General features: G+C 40.8%; 1 long non-coding RNA gene across 1 annotated transcript in view; it reads left to right on the top strand.

Moving 5' to 3' along the window:
- Nucleotides 1–14,007, top strand: part of LOC137521600 (uncharacterized) — a 43,535-nt gene extending 29,528 nt beyond the window's left edge. Inside the window, exon 2 of the long non-coding RNA XR_011022162.1 lies at nucleotides 9,368–14,007. This is a non-coding gene — a long non-coding RNA (uncharacterized lncRNA). The remainder of the gene's footprint in view (nucleotides 1–9,367) is intronic.
- The last annotated feature ends 472 nt before the right edge of the window (nucleotides 14,008–14,479 follow it).

Below are 14,479 nucleotides of genomic sequence, written 5' to 3'. Positions count from 1 at the left end.
AAAGTTGCAAGATACAAAATTAATAACAATTCCAAGACACAAAAGGGTGAGAGAGCCATGCCGTTGTGTGCTTGCAATAGGGGTATATATGTTATACACATAGTGTGTGTGTGTGTGTGTGTGTGTGTGTGTGTGTGTGTGTGTGTGTATATATATATATATATATATATATATATATATATATATATATATATATATATATATATATATATATATATATATATATATATATATATATATATATATATATATATATATATATATATATATAGTTGCTTTCCACCTGCTGATGGAAAATGAAAGGTTGTGTCACTTTGCTGAATTGGTGAACATTACAAAGCAAAGAGAAACTGTGCCTGCGCGTGACTGGGCAGGGGGGTGGGGCAGAGAGGGTTAACTCACCTGTCTCGCCACCTTTAGCTGCTGCGCTGCATGCTGCTCTCCGTATGTTCAACACTTCCACTTTCACATAACAAGTTCCGGCTGTGACAACAGAAATGTGGGGCGGATAGAGCGCTCTGCTCCCTTTTCCCGCTTGCGCACACATGCGGGTAAAGTTTCACCTTCCACAGAACTGTGCCCACTCATCCCTAGTCTCCAGACTCAGTAACTATATATTTATACCCTTTTGTTCTCTATGGATCAGGCTTACATTAAAAGCCCAGCTAAATCCAAAATTGAACAAGCCAACTTCTGGAAGCAATCATGTTGATTAGTATAAATTATGCTACTGGGCTAAGTCCACAATAGAGACCAAATCAGAGCGCTTTCTGCAAAAGAGACCAATGGACAAACAGACAAATCGACGGCTTGTGTGCCATCTGCAGGATACGTTTAGACATATTTGTTGCGGTATTGTAGTGCCATGTTCCATATTATACTACTTTTCTGGACACTGCACCACAATTGGACATGTCATAGATAGCAATGGTATCTATGGCATGTCTGTTATTATAGACACAATGATTGCATGGATGGACCGATTTGACCTTCCACATTGTAGCTGTGGCGTAGTGTGGACCAAACCTAATAACTTAATAAGTACTTAATTAATAATTGGAAATGAACTATTCTGATTGAAAACTCTGATGTGTATCTCTGTTTTCTGCAGCTGTGCATCCAACTGTATAGGCTTAAATGCCCCCCTGCCTGTTTCCTGCAAGTTGAGTTAAGGTATTACAATAGCTGATGCCTACTTCCTGTGAAACTTTCTTGTGTAGACAAATTGTTTCTACTGTAATGCTGGGATTCTGAGAAATGCAGACTAGTATCTATTTTTCTTCCTACGTTGTATAATTAACAGCTGAATGCAAAAGATTAGAGTAATTCTCAAGGACAAATGGCTAATGAAACAGATATTTTCCATCAGTTTTGTTACTGTTCATAGTGACTCATTATCCTGGATGCTATTAGAATTCACTATGTTACACTTTTTGGTTATGTTGGGATTTATTGCACTGCAGTAAAGCAAGACTTTTTTAAAGTGTTCCAGTTGAACCAATAGGTGGAGCTGTAAACAAAAATTATTTTTGTATTTATATTTAATATTTTTCTGTTCTTTCTTTAAGGAATATACAATTTTTGGCACAATAGAAAATCAAAAAACTCTAAATTCCCTTTGAAGTGGACCTGAAACAAACCATGCAATTTGCTATCATGAGTTGCACGGCTAAACAAATTATAGCAGGTCTCATCATTTTGCTAGTCTTTGGGAAAAACCCATGTAACCACACCCTCTCTATGATGCATTGGCAGGGCCCTGGGGATGCACCTTAAAAGGGAGAGCACTTCATAGGTGGGCGTGGTCACAAATAAGACAAAAGATTAGTCACATGGGGGAGAAGGTGGAATAACATGCATGTGAAAAAAGTGTACAATGGGTTTGTTTTTATTTAAGGTTTTTTTTTGTTTTTTGCAGCTCTTAGTGAAGATGATGCAACCCTTTCTGTGATAAAATGTAGTACTGCATTTTAATATTGCCAAAACAAATCACTTGCGCTGATTGGCCAGTTAGTAAAAACTTGTGAGTGTGTTGTTAGTAAATTGCTTTTGATCATCTGTTTTGATAACTCTGTGGCTGTTGTCATTTGGTCTGTGAGTCATCTGTCGTCACTAAAACGGGTGTGGGATCTACTTGACCAGAAAACCTGTAAACATATTGTTTAGCCCTTGTTCCTGTGGATGATTATTTCAGAGAGCTTTCAGCAAAGGGTGCACAGTTGTTTGGACAACTGAATGTAGTTTTACAAAAAGAGCCTTACTTTTTAACTGGAACTTCATTCAAAACTTTCTTTTTGGTTTTGGGTGAAGAAGGGAATGGCTATCATCACTGTCATATTTTCCTTTTGCATTTGATCCATGTCAGGGGGTTTATGCCCACTTCCTGTTCTAGCAAGAGCCATCATTATGATTGTTATAGGGAACCCGAGGTAAGAGACATATTATTACTATTATTATTGTTTATTTATATAGCGCCAATGTCTTCCGTAGCGTTGTACATAGTATAAAAATTTTTTGGGGGAGCATAGATACATGAGATGTTCAAAACTGTACAACTAGGACACCCAGCAATACAAATGCATACATAGCTGATGTGCAGCTTCAGACATCAACAATACTGGTACATGTTCATCTGATAAATTACAGCAGAATAAGAAACACTAGGAGGATGTCCCTGCCCTAGCGAACTTGCAATCTAGAACTGGAGACATTTGGGATTGAGACACAGGAGTTAGCGGATGAGGCAGTAAACCTCCAGTGCTACCTATAGCAAATTATAGGCTTGTCTGAACAGGTGTGTTTTATTTATTTCCTTCTAAACAATGCACATTGCCTGGCTGTCCTGCTGATCCTCTGCCTCTAATGCCTTTAGCCATAGACCCCGAACAAGCATATGCAGATTAGTTGCATGTATGCAAATTTGCTGCATGCTTATTTCAGGTGTGTGATTCAAACAGTACTGACCAGAGAGATCAGCAGGACTGCTAGGCAACTGGTATTGTTTAAAAGTGAATCAATATGGTAGCCTCTATATATCTCTGATCTTGGGTTCCTTTTTAAGGTGATTTCTGCCCTAGGGGTATACAGCAAAGGTAGAAGTGTATTTGAATCACAGGACTGGCTAGACAGAATTACAGATCATTTCTTTCCATTGTGCATTCCACATATACTATATTTCAATTGTGTATTTAGCTGCCTACTGGGACTTAAAACACAACAAAGCCAACAACTGAGCAACACTAATTATAATAGCAGCCAGGATGATATGTGAATATAAACATGGAATATAGAAGCAAAAAGTTAAGCAGAATTTTGTTGGGCAGATGTGCTTGGAACTACAGTACAATGTTCTCTCCTCCCTGCATTCAGATGCTAATTGGGTTTCTCAGGTGTTACCTTTTGGCACACAAAGAATGAAAAACAATAGATACTTGACTTCATTTCCCAGCATCACAGTAAAAACCATTTGTTTGGGAGTTTGTAACTTACAAGAAGTAGATTAAATCAACTTTTAGAGGCCTTTCTTCTAACAGTAAAGTCCTGGACACACGTTATATTAAAGTCAGCTGAGGCAGGTGATAAATACAGCTGATAATAATAATAATAATTTTTGAACGCTTTTCTACCTGGGGACTCAAAGCACTGTGACCTTGCATTCTGCAGTCTCAAAGTCTGGGGAAAAGAGGTTGGTTTTCAGCCTTTTCTTAAAGCTGTCCAGGGACAACAATGGATAATTTGCATATTTCATCAGTGATGCACTGGGAGACATCTCACTCCAACCTGAATTATCACAAATACTTTCAGTTTTAAGAAAGCAAACCTTTGATTTCCATAGCACTTTAGTGAGAGGGCTTTTTGGCCCATTGTAGCCTCTTAAACACTCCTAGGAGTTCTTGTTCACCATGAGCTTTTATTATTATTATTATTTAGTATTTATATAGCGCCGACATCTTCCGCAGCGCTGTACAGAGTATATATAGTCTTGTCACTAACTGTCCCTCAATAAAGCTCACAATCTAGTCCCTACCATAGTCATATGCCTATATTGTATAGTGTATGTATTGTAGTCTTGGGCCAATTTAGGGGGGAAGCCAATTACCTTACCTGTATGTTTTTGGGATGTGGGAGGAAACCGGAGTACCCGGAGGAACCCTACATAGACACAGGGAGAACATACAAACTCCTTGCAGATGTTGACCTGGCTGGGATGCACACCGGGGCCCCAGCGCTGTAAGGCGAGAGTGCTAACCACTATGCCAGCTTTCTGGATACTCTGTAACTTAAAGCTGTCCAGAGAAGGAGCCTCTCGCACTGATTGAGGAAGTGAGTTCCATGGAGTTGGAGCTGCATAGGAAAAGGCCCGAGCACCAAATGTTTTTAAGTGAATCCTGGAAATAACCAAATTTATCTTGTTGGCAGAGCGGAGGGTGCATGGAGGGACATATACGGCAGTTACAATAGATCTGCTATGTATTTGGGTCCCATGGGGCGTAGAGCCTCAAATGTCAGCAGGCAGATCTTAAAATGGATTCTCCATTTTACCTGCTCCAACTGATAGTCCAGAATGTTTACAGTGACCCCTGACCTCCGCCCAGCAAGCCATCTGCCAGGTAGATCAATTTGCTCAAGTGACGGCCGATAACTTTGATGGTTCCACTCGCCCATGCTCCGTCGTCCCTCCGCTCCCCGCATAGCAACAGAATACATCATCAGCTATACCGCTGCCCCCGCCTCTGTACAGCTTCAGCTCAGCAAGGTTTCCCGAGGGATCGGGTCCTGATCCCCACCGGGCGACATCAATCAAGAGTTTGTCTGGCCTTTAGTAACAGGCAGGAAAGTTCTGAACCTGGCTAGATATGAACAATAAATTGAATGACTCATTGTTCAGATTTTGTTTAAAAATTAAAAACACAAACAACTTCTTAAAGGGAACCAGAGACAAAGCACCCTCATGTATTTTACCATATATATCAATGGGAACATTAGAGAAAACACCTACCCTGCTCTCTGTTTCATTCTTCACTGCACAGCCTGCTTGTTATCAGCCCTGATAAAATCCCTGAATGAGCATTCATTCCTGCTTTGCTCACGAATCATTATAGCCGAGTCATTATAGCAGAGCCAGAAAGGGGCAGGCTTGGGCTTGAAAAGACACCAAAGAACACAGACTCAGCTATAATGATTCCTGAGCAAAGCCAGACTGAATGCTCAGTCGGGGATTTTATCAGGGCTGGTAAGAAACAAGCTGTGCAGTGAAGAATGAAACAGAGAGCATGGTAGGTGTTTTCTCTAATGTTCCCACAGATATATATGGTAAAATAAATGAGGGTGCTTCGTCTCTGGTTCACTTTCAGTGAATTATAAACAAATGATCCACAACGGTGCTTGGGGACTCTGAGTAACCAACATGACGGATCACTTTGGCAATTGGCAGATAATTGTTTTCCTTCAGCAGTGTGTACAGTGTACAAGTTTCATCCTTGTTTAAAATTACTTTTTAGCACTGTGCACAAGGACCAAAAAGGAGGTAAAAAGTAGAGTATTTTCTTGCTTCCTGGAGGTTTAACCACTTTACCCCCGCCCGTACGAATTTCTCCGTCCCTTTTTCCATCCTTTAACCCCCAGGGACGGAGAAATCCGTACTTTCCGCGCTCCCGCCGCTGCCCGCGCTCCCGCTCTCTCTAGCGCGCATTCCCGCGGGTAAACACGCCGCCGGCCGCTCGCCCGGAGATCAATGAACGGGAAAATCCATTCCTGTTCGTTGATCTAAGCCCCAAAATGATCCGCTGCTTTTCCGCTAAGCAGCGCAATCATTGTGAAAAATTGTGGCTAAATAGTAAAACTACACCCTAAACATTTTTCACATACAAATGAATTAGTTATACACAAAAAATTAACTCATTACCTCCCACACTCCCCATTTTTTTTTTTTTGTAATAAAAAAAAATTAAAAAAATTACAATTAAAAAAAATACATAAATAGTTACCTTAGGGACTGAACTTTTTAAATATTTATGTCAGGAGGGTACAACACTGTTACTTTATAAACTATGGGCTTGTAATTAGGGATGGACGCAAAACTGGAAAAAATGCACCTTTATTTCCAAATAAAATATTGGCGCCAAACATTGTGATAGGGACATAATTTAAACGGTTTTATAACCGGGACAAAAGGGCAAATAAATTTCATGGGTTTTAATTACAGTAGCATGCATTATTTAAAAACTATAATGGCCGAAAACTGAAAAATAATTATTTTTTTCCCACATTTTTCCTATTTTCCCATTAACACACATTTAGAATAAAATAATTCTTGGCATAATGTCCCACCTAAAGAAAGCCTAATTTGTGGCGGAAAAAACAAGATATAGTTCATTTCATTGTGATAAGTAATGATAAAGTTATAGACAAATGAATGGAAGGAGCACTGAAAGGTTAAAATTGCTCTGGTGGTCAGGGGGTAAAACCCCTCAGTGGTGAAGTGGTTAAAAAGCATTTTATTGATAAGGTGTGAAAATATCACCTAGGAGAAAACTCTGGGAGAACAGGGGAATTGAATATGGGCCTGTGTCTGCAAGTCTCTATGGTACTTTGCCTGCATTCTGCATCGCTTAACGATCCTATTGGTTAATGACGGTTTGGCATTTCAGTTGCAGTCTTCTGCCATTGTTCACATTATATTGCGTAACATCTTCTGAATTTGATCATGGAATGAGTGTTCATCAGTCGTTTCACATGATTCTATTGTGTTTATGTAGCATAAAGCATTGTACATAAACTGTCTCAATTGAGAGTCTATCATGTTTATAGTGCCCCCTGATCTTCCTCAATGCATTGCAGAGCAATAAGACTGGCAGATTATCTCAGCCCAATGAGAGCCAACAGTGTGGTTCTCCTACTTGCCCCACCCGCTCCATCATGCACTATGCCATCAGCCCTCCACACCCCTCCTAGCAACAGAACGCATTGCTGCTGTAGTCTGTTGCCACTGTAGCAATGTGCCTGTACAGAACCTGGCCCAGAGGGATCTAGTCCCGCAGGAAAAAGTCCTTGCAGGGGCAGGAACAATAACACACCACCATGGTGGGGCCTGGGTGCTAGGGGTAGGGGGGCAAGAGTTGGAGCTGGAGGGGGCAGCCCAGCAGAGCCACAGCAAAATGTTATACATTACCTGCTCCCAGCAATGATACAGGTCCTCTTCACTTCATGTTTAGTTTACAAGTGCTGTGCAGCCAGCCAACCACCATTGCAGCTTCCGTCCCTGTCACATGACATGGGACTGGCACTGAATCCTCCTATGTGTGTATGTGTGTAAGACTTGCCTGTATGAATTGGTGCGCAGTTGCAGGGAGGTACAGATACACAAAGGATTAATTTAATCTGAAATGTTCACCTCCAGAGGTAATTATACAAATTAAAGTAGTTTCACTGGGCTTTAAAGCGGATCCGAGATGAAAAACTAACTATAGCAAGTAACTTGTCTATATATCTTATCTAAAGTGTAGATGGTTTACACAGTAAATCTAGATGCAAACAGCACAATAAGGGAAAGAGGCGCCCTGATTTGAATAAAAGCTTTTAAAATCAGTTTAAAAACGAAAAAGAAAAATGAGGTATCTTACCTCAATGACAAAATCTCTGTAAACTTACAAAAGATTTTTATTTGAGCACAGGCAACGCGTTTCGCGGATCTGAGCCCGCTTCCTCAGGCCAATACAGTGCCAAATGACAGAAATCATGTAGCATAGGGAGCCTCCGAGACTCAGAGGCTCCCTATGCTACATAATTTCTGTCATTTGGCACTGTATTGGCCTGAGGAAGCGGCCATGATTTCTGTCATTTGGCACTGTATTGGCCTGAGGAAGCGGGCTCAGACCCGCGAAACGCGTTGCCTGTGCTCAAATAAAAATCTATTGTAAGTTTACAGAGATTTTGTCATTGAGGTAAGATACCTCATTTTTCTTTTTCGTTTTTAAACTGATTTTAAAAGCTTTTATTCAAATCAGGGCGCCTCTTTCCCTTATTGTGCATAGTTTTACCCCCGTACATGTTTGTCCGAGGGGTGGTGACAGAACACCCGTTGTTTTACCACGGTTAATGTTTTGTCCATCCTTTTTCGTCTAAGAGAGCGACCGCAACCAGGTCCGTCCAGGACCACCCCGAGTGGAGTCGGGTTTATGGTCTCCACCTGCTTCCTGTGGTCGGTTGCCCCTTGCAACCCTCCTTTGTGAGTAGCCCTTTCAATCAATTGATTTCTCCACACACCTATTATTGACATACTGCACTATCGGGTTCCCTTTTTTGTCTCCTGTATTTTTTTCTATAGGGTGCCAAGACACCCCAACCACGATTAGATGCAAACAGGTTCAACAGTATATGATTATTTCTTCATGGGATAAAATGAGAGCAGCCATATTCTGCTGTTGTCATCATTGCATAGGCAAGCTGCTCTGCATCTCCACCCCTCAGCCTGTGAAAGCTCCACTCCCCTCTCCTCCTCACTCCTCCCCTCTCCGCCCCCTTGCCTCTGAAATCTCATGCATGCTTCAGCAAAAGCCTCCTCCTACCCAGGCTGAGCTCCCATGAGCATTTCCAGCATGAGACTCAGAATGCCTAGGCACTGAAGGAGCTGGGGGTGTGGATACATTCATCAACCTTCCTGGCGGTAACCCCGAAAGTAGTTCGGGGTAAGCTGCGCAGGACGTTTTCTCAGGCTCTGCTGGGCCGATTTGCTTAATTTTTTTTTTTTTTTGCTGCACGCAGCTAGTACTTTGCTAGCTGCGTCAGCACACGATCGCCGCCGCCCCGCGCTCGATCGCCACTATCTGTCGCGCTGCGCCGCCCCCCCCCCCCCCCCCCCCAGACCCCATGCGCTGCCTGGCCAATCAGTGACAGGCAGGGCTGAGGGGTGGATTGGGACTCCCAATGACGTCGCTGACGTCGGTGACGTCATCCCACCCCGTCGCCATGGCGACGGGGGTAGCCCTCCAGGAAATCCCGTTCTTTGAACAGGATTTCTGATCGGAGATTGACGAAGGCGATCGAAGCGGGCGGGGGGATGCCGCTGAGCAGCGGCTATCATGTAGCGAGCCCAGGGCTCGCTACATGATTTAAAAAAAAAAAACTGCTGCGCTGCCTCCTGGCGGAATTTATTAGACCACCAGGAGGGTTAACATGCAATTATGTAAGGGGCAGAAAAATGAAGGCTGCAAAAGTTTGTCTCAGATCCACTTTAACCCCTCTTTTGGGTATGGATGTCTAATGTTCTTTAATGTTTTCAGTCTGCGCTTCTTTTGCCAGAACTGATGAAATAGATTTAATCACTCTTATAAACGTAAAATTCTCATTGATGTATTTTCCATTCTAGGCTACAAATGGCTCTGATGTGTTCTTGAAAATTCTGGCTTCCATGAAATCTGGTGTTCATGCTTGAAGTGGTAGAGAACTGATGTCACTCCTTCCATGCCTATAATCCATCTCTGAACAAATGTGCTTGTACAGTACCTCGTCCTGGATCACATGACATCCGTCATGGAATACAGCTTATCCTACTGCCTTGGTCTGTAAAGTGAGGCACCACACATTCCGAGGCATGGATATCTCTGATTGCTTCTTGTTATAGAGCGATAATGCACAGTGAACTTTCTGGCAAGACCTTGACACTGTGTTCCGCCCTACATAGGTCCATTATACGGGAAAAGTAACAATGTATTCAGAGCGCAACCAAAGTGTTAGAGTAATGTTGATTGAAGTCAGTGTCAATGTAAATACGCTCAACTTCCACCTTGGCCAACAGGGATAAGCGATCCAAAAACTGACCATTATGTGGAGCTCCTCTGCTAGTCGATTCTGTGTGCTATCGGTCTGACGACGCAGCAGAGTCTTCCTCAGGTGATGTCACATGATCTAAGGAAGACACTGTTGCAGCGAAACACATTGCGTCCCTTATCCCCATTGGTCACGGTGGATGTCGAGTGGGAAGGTTGCGTCTGATTGAGATAAGCTGTATTTTAATATCTTGTACGTGCAATACTTTATGGATCATTGGGATTGTGAATAAAAGGGTGTCTTGTTGATTCTGCATTACGTGGGACAATACAATAACTTCACTTTTAATATGCACAAGAATGTATGCTGTTGAAAGACAAAGGGTGATAAATACCATTTTCACAGCACATGTTCTTTTTCTTTTTATTCAGAAACATAGTTTATTGAGATTTGTCAGCATAATAAAAACAATAACAGTCAATTCACATAGAAAAAGGAATAGCACAAATTCTAGAAGCTAAACATTATAGCAACTATTCAGCAGCATACATAAGATACAAAGTGGATGTGAAAATAGAAGCAGACACGTATCTGAACAAACACACTGAACTTAAAGCGGTCTGAAAGTCAGTATTTCTACTTAGCTCTAAAAGATTCCTCACAGCTTGAAAGCTACTATACCAGAAAAAATTCTAGCAGAACATCGCTGAAATGGTTAAACAAAGCACTTTATCATGCTATTCAGCTTCAAGTCCGCATCCAGACTGGAGATAACAGTATATGTTTTACTTGTTAAACACAAATGTATCAACACTGGAATGTAAACAAACACTCTCTGAGAAACTGTCTTTGCTTCAGGCACACACAGAGTTCAGAATAGCTAATTAGAAGATTTTAATATATAATAAAAAGCAGTTGTAATAGAAAACGAATAACATGCAAGGACAGCTTTCAGGGTAAGATAAACTACACTTTGGAAACTTGTAATTTGTAGACAGACAATATTACTTGTGCACAAAAGCAAATACGATAACTGTATTAGTAATAGAAAGTAGGAAAACATATCTTTATTGAATGTTATGTCAGAGTTTCAGACCACTCAAAGGGTCTGGCATCAAGCAAAGGATGGTGAACTGGTGCTGCTATGCATAAAGAAGAAGATATATTACAATGTCTAGTAAAGAGATAAATAACATGATGACAAATACACTCACAATAACAGGCGTCCAAGGACCCATTATCTTAAGTATTGCAAAATCAATAATCGGAAGAGGTTAGGACATCAAGCTCAAACACCACTGTAGGATCTCCAAAGCTCCCAGATTTTGTTGAAGCGATCAAGGTTTTCTATACTGTGATAAAACACAATATCAATTAGCATTAAAGAGTCCAATCATTGTTTAACCAAAATTCTATCCAAATCTGGGGTTCTCCACTTGAAGGCTATGCTCCATAGAGCAGCAAGGAGCATGTATCTATATAGTACACGGTATGTACCAGGGACATCGTCATTAGGGAAGCACAGGAGAGCCTGGGAGGGAGATAGAGGCAGGAAATCTCTAAACCTCTTGTACCATCACCTTCCAATCCGCCCAAAATTAGGTAACTATGGGGCAGTCCCAAAAGATGTGCAGTATTGTGCCCTCTGCACCACAAGCATGGAAAGCACAAGTTTTATTATGGTAAACCACTGGTTCTCGGCATCATTACCATGTATAGGTTACATGGAAAAGGATAAAAAAAACAATATTTAAAAAAATGTGAATGATAATGTTTGCTAAGTACTGTTCCCTCTTTTTTTGGGCAATGTCATCTCAAGTACACTTTGATATATTTCCTAGTAGAATCAAATGATTGTATCAAATCAGATGATTATTGTACATAAATGCTTTTCAAAACATTAACTTGTGCTTTTAGTTTACTAAAAATATTTATTCAAGTTTATCTATAAATGACTTACTGTTTTCTTCATCTCAAACTTATTATCATAAATTGACTTTGATAAGCTGAAGTACCCCCGAAGCCCAACATGAGTTACTTCTACCACACAGGCACTACATGTTCAGAACCAAGACAGTAAAGTTAGCCTATGTCAATTTAAATAAGCCTTATGGGATATGGCTCTGCTTTGCAGTTATTGATTTGTCAAAAATGTTTGGAATCATGTATGATTTTCGTTCCACTTCTCAAGTGTACACCACTTTGTATTGGTCTTTCATGTGGAATTCCAATAAAATTGATTCATGTTTGTGGCAGTAATATGACAAAATGTGGAAAACTTTAAGGGGGCCGAATACTTTTGCAAGCCACTGTAGTTACTTTAGGGACTCAGCATTTTTAATATCTATATTCTGAGGTATATTACTGTTATTTTTGCAAATAAGGGCTTGTAATTATTAATAGGGTGTGGTGAGAAAGCAAAACATACACCTTTATTTCCAAATAATATATTGTCACCATACATATATAATTTAAATGTTTTGATAGCCAGCACAAATGGGCAAATACAATGTGTGGGTCTACAGTAGCATTGTTTATTTTAAAACTATAGGGGATGGAATTTGGAGAAATAGTGTATTTTTTATTTTTTTTCCTTGTTTTCCTTTTACAAGGCATAGAAAATAAAGTAATTACTGAAAACAAATATTACTCACAAAATCCTTATTTATGGCAAAAAACAAGATATAGATAATTCAGGTGTGATAAGCAGTGATAAAATGATGGCCAGGTGAATGGGAGGAGCGCTGAAAGGTGAAAAGGGTTCTTGGCTAGAAGGGTAAAATAACTCTTGGAGTGAAGAGGTTAAATGATTGCAATAAGGAGACATCACAGGAAGCAGGCAGCGGTAGAGTCGTTCTTTGGTTATCAGGGTGATTCGTATAAGTATTGGTCATGGGTGGATGACACTCTTTATTGGTTATTAATGATTGTTTAAGTACATTGCTGGCAGACAGGTATTAATTGCCTCTGATTTCCCATGCCTGTGAGAAGCTTCACAGACTAGAAAGTGGAATCTGACTCAGACTCCTCCTGAACATTGTAAAGCAATTTGTTTTGTCTTGCAGACGTTTCAAAATGTTTAAGATGTGGGTGGCTTTAAATGAAGGTGATTCCTTTCAGTTAATCATAGGAAAGGGAATTCTGTCCCTGCACAGTTAGTACAAACACTTTCACTTCTAAGTCGATACTCATCTTTGCTTATCTCTTGTTATTATTCCTGTTTCCTTTTTGTCTTCCTTAGGAATGAAAGCTATGTGCTTAAAACAGAACAGTTGCTGTAAAACAGTCATCTGTAATATCTGCATGCAGTGAAGCACTGTGCGTGGTGTCATCTTTCAGCCACAAATGTCTGAAGTGCTGAGTTAGAGCAATATTGGTGGGACCACCATGATGTAAAGGATCAGCTAAGAGGCAGCCCTTTAAAAAGCATAAAAGAATAAGAGTGTTTGGTACAAGGCAGGTGTGTAGCTGACTTCATCCTCAGTAGACTATCCTAATGACATGCCATGTGAATATGTGAATGTGGAGGTTTCCTATATTTAAAGAGTGGTAGAATCAGTTTGTCAGTAGTGAAAAAGCAGGCATGTAACTATGGGGTGTATTCACTAAACTGAGGTAAGCACAGAATCCTACCACATAATGTATAAGTGCCATAGTGTTTTAACAAAGGCATCTCACGGTGATTCCATTGTGAGTGAATTATGAGGTAAAAGTTTATCTTTCTGTAAGTTGTCTGTGAGGTTGGTGCACAAGGTGTTTTTTTCTCTCATCCTACAGGTTGCTAGGAGTCAGATAAACGTCTGCTTGGCACCTGCTAGGTGAGAAGGCTGTGGAGGAACCCCTCTGACTGACCGAGGGCCAGGATTGGTCAGTCAATTGACCTATGGAGTCAAGTTTCAAAGGCAATAAATAGCGCTGGTGGTCACATGATGTTTCATATGAAGTTTCATTCTCTGAGGAGACAGCTATCAGTCAACTTGTTGACTTGAATTAGCTTTGCCCGCCTCCCCCCCCCCCCCCCCTTTTTTTCTCTTGTTTGTTTTGTTGCTGGCACCTTTACGCGGGCGGTGACACCCGCTTTTCAGTGGGTGGGAATCAGTTGTTTTATGGACTGGGTTGCTCTGGGCTTAATGTGATTTGGAGTTCAAGTTATTGGGTTTTTATGATCCCACCCGTTTTTTGATAAACATTGTTATTTATTAAACCCTAATAAAGGGCCACGGCCATTTTTAATCCAAACTGTAGTGGCGTCCTTTATTTAGGTTACGTTATTAACTTTTGCTTTACAGGCGGGTAAGTATATGGTTGTAACAAACAGTGCAGCACCGTGAGTAGAGCATAATCCAGTACTTTACATGCAATGCATCATGCTCTACTCATTGCGTGTAAGACTTGAGCATTATTCTGCATACTGAAGTTTAGCGAATACCCCCCTATGTTCCCCCATAGCATGATAGGTTTGACAGTCCGGATCCAATAGCCCAGATACGTGTTAAATAGACTGTTCCAACTGTAGACTTTATATGAGAATTCTTGTATAAAACACCTAAATCACCATAGTGACATATAGCAGAATGCAGCAGTCAATTATTCAGGACACCCACTTTTAGGCTAATTTTACTGGCTTTGGCACCAGAAACACTTCCTATATATTGCTGTATATTGGTATGTAGTCCTTCCCTCCCAGTGATGCTTAGCTTAGGCTGTTTAG

The sequence above is a fragment of the Hyperolius riggenbachi genome, chromosome 6 (genome assembly GCF_040937935.1).
Source record: "Hyperolius riggenbachi isolate aHypRig1 chromosome 6, aHypRig1.pri, whole genome shotgun sequence".
Lineage (NCBI taxonomy): Eukaryota > Metazoa > Chordata > Amphibia > Anura > Hyperoliidae > Hyperolius > Hyperolius riggenbachi.
This window is presented reverse-complemented; position numbering and strand designations above follow the sequence as displayed.